This window comes from Cyphomyrmex costatus, unplaced genomic scaffold (assembly GCF_001594065.2).
Source record: "Cyphomyrmex costatus isolate MS0001 unplaced genomic scaffold, Ccosl1.0 scaffold76, whole genome shotgun sequence".
NCBI classification, from domain to species: Eukaryota; Metazoa; Arthropoda; class Insecta; order Hymenoptera; family Formicidae; genus Cyphomyrmex; species Cyphomyrmex costatus.
Genome location: NW_017280333.1, coordinates 138,846 through 141,996, shown reverse-complemented (window position 1 = coordinate 141,996; position 3,151 = coordinate 138,846).

Genomic DNA, 3,151 nt, shown 5'->3' with positions numbered 1-3,151 from the left:
TAAAAAAAAAAAAAAAAAATAGTAATTCTAAAAACTAAATAAATTGTTTTTATTGCAGGTTTTCTTTTAAAATCGCGTATTTCAAGGTTCGTGAAGAATAGTTATTAAAAAAGAAAAAAATATGTTGAACAAAAAGAAATATCCATAAAAATAATATATTACAACAATTTACATTTTTTCTCTCTTTCCTCTTTCTCTCTAAGGTCTAAAAACATTACAAGTAACTTCTCAGATTAAGTTTGTTTTACTGCGTTGTTAAAATTTATAACAATGAGAATCATTTGGAATAATGATTTAATCAACACAGTACTTTTCTTGTAATATTTACTTACAGCTACATTATACAAATAGATTATTGATGAGAAAGCCTGAGTTAATCAATCGCAGTAGCTACTAGATACCGAAGCTCTTCGTCAAGTAATTAATATGCAGGCACATACATGTTGTTGACACAGCAGCGTGTCAAAAAGAGTGGTTGCTAATTGAACCACGAAGTTTACAAGTTTAAATATCCAGATAATGCGAAAGCAAAACAACATAATGTTGTCGAAGCATAGTTTCAGAATTATGATGTATTATATTTCGGAACCGACGTAATGTAAATTATGACATTTGATCATAACTGTCAAGTTCTCATGATAAACAGTGGCTTCGTAATACGAGATGAATTATCGAAACATTGTAAATTAACGAAGAAAATTTTTATCAGGATTTACAATATGGACAATTATTAATAACAATCTTTCACGAACTGAAACTTGTATATGTAAAATTACGTTTTGTCGATGTTCTAGATAACATTTCGATATCCTTTTACAATAAAAATTTAAACTCCAAGCTATAGACGTAACTTTTTGTACAAAAAATATGATATTTTACGCGATCATATGTATCTATTAATTGATATATATACATATATATATTTCGAATTTAAAAAAAAAATCCATCTTAATCATTGATTGTGTGATCTGATATTATACTTTAATAAATTATCAAGCAAACACTTGTTAGAAAAAATACAAATATATTGTTTTTTCACAAAAGTGTATTAATTTTTGAAGTGGATTTTCTTTTACCTTAAAAATGTTGATTTTTTACTCGTGTCATTCTTCTATTAACAAAGTGATATCGATACATATTTTTATCATCAATTTTTATAACATAAGTCGATGCAAAAACATAACAGAGTAAAGTAGCAAATAATTCGACAAAGAATCGGGAAAACAAGAAGAACGTTTTTAGTTTCACGTAAACCTTTTAATTCCATTGCTGAAACTTCTTTGGGGCAGGGCGAGAGGTTCTGACGAGGAAATGGACGTGCTGAAAGAGACATGTTCGTTTTTCCTCTTGCTGAAGTGCGCTGACTGTTTTCATCGCGTTAAAACAGCGCCAACGAAGCAACGGAGAAACGTTTTCGCGCTTTATTACCGCCGGTGTTGCATGAAGCGCTGAGTACGCTCTCAAGGAATACGTATACATATAGCCGTACACTTGGATCGAAACGATGTATGTCTCGTAAAGCGCATTTTCTACTGAATTCTCAACTACCTTCTTCTCTTCGCGAGTTATAATCCTCTGTCGCGTCGGCTTGAAAAGAGCGCGCTTTGAGTAGACCACTCGTGTGAGTAGACCAATTCCTCCTACATGCACACTGAGATTCTTTAGTATATCTTCAAATTTGCTGATCGACAAACGAGTATGTACAGTTTGAATTCCCTCCCTTTCGTTCTCTCGCATTTATCTGCGAAATATTTTTTACGAAATAAAATACATTTTGTAGCTATTGAAAATAATAAGTATAAGAATCTACGTAATCGAAGCAATTATATATAGAGACAAATATCGGAAAATGTACGTAATAAAGATAACTACGAAATGGAGACAAATATTGGAAAATAATTATTTTATCTCATATATATTTAACGTCATTAGTTCTCCATAGCTGACGCAAAATCTGTAACACAGCTACTAACGCTGGGTTTGTGAAATCTATTTAATTTATGTTGACTAAAAAGGCATTCATTAATCTCAAAGAGCCAAAAGAGACAATTCGTATAAAAAGGACCAAATATTAAGTTTATTTTAATAACAATAATTTGCAGGTACAACATAGAAACTATAATTGTGATCCAATATATCCATCGTCAGCTCCGGAAGGTTAAAAGCTTGCACCGCGTTATCGATCGTTCGCTAATTCATTTGCCACCGTGTGATTTAATGTTATCAATATTACATGCGAATAATTCAAATCGAGGGGTTTCACGATCGCGATATCTTAGTTTACTAATGGCGCGTCGTACAGATTCCTGGAGCACGGAACGTTTATGGCGATCGTGCCAGGAATGCAACATATGCCCTGCGAACAACATATTCCCCGGGATCAGTAGGGCGAATAGAAACCGGAAAGGTATACCGGGGGCCATCGAGTTTGCCCAGCCACTCGATCGAAATACTTAAGGAAGGATAGCTGCAGCTGGGATTCCGATATAACGTTGAACCGACGTTTCTGTACGAAGATTAATGTTCAAATTGAAAACGTTTCTTGAATTCCAAGTGAATCCCGCCCTTAATCGCTCGCTGCGAAATAATCGGAGTACGTTGACTCCCTCTCTGGTAAACAGAGCGAGAAAAGATACTATTACCCTTCAAGTTGCAGACTCATTTACCTTGATATCTTCGCGCATAGGTGTCTCGTATACGTACATACGTGTACCTACTTATCGTGTGTATATTAATGAAATCGCTATTTGTTTGCTTCTGTCATTTTGACAAGATATTTTATTTGCCAAGAAATTCTGTGTTTGACACTGAAAATATTACCGACGAGTATAAATGTCTTTCGAACTCGTAAAAGAACTTTCTAAAATATTTTCCAGTAGATCCGGGTCGTATATAGCGCGCGCACATCCAACTCTTTTAAGACTTAGTTAATCATATTTTACGAGAAACCTTTTCAGTGATCTCTTCCGAGTACTCTCCGGCGCGCTTTACTGGATTCGAGTTTTAAGACCTTCAGCACGTACGTACCGGTAGAACGTCTCTCGCTGTGTTTCACCGCCGCGCCCGATCGTAAAGGTGATCATGTTCATCGACGCTCCGCGGAAGCGCGCAGATGTGAATGTAGATGAGAATGGTGGTGCCCCTATTGAGG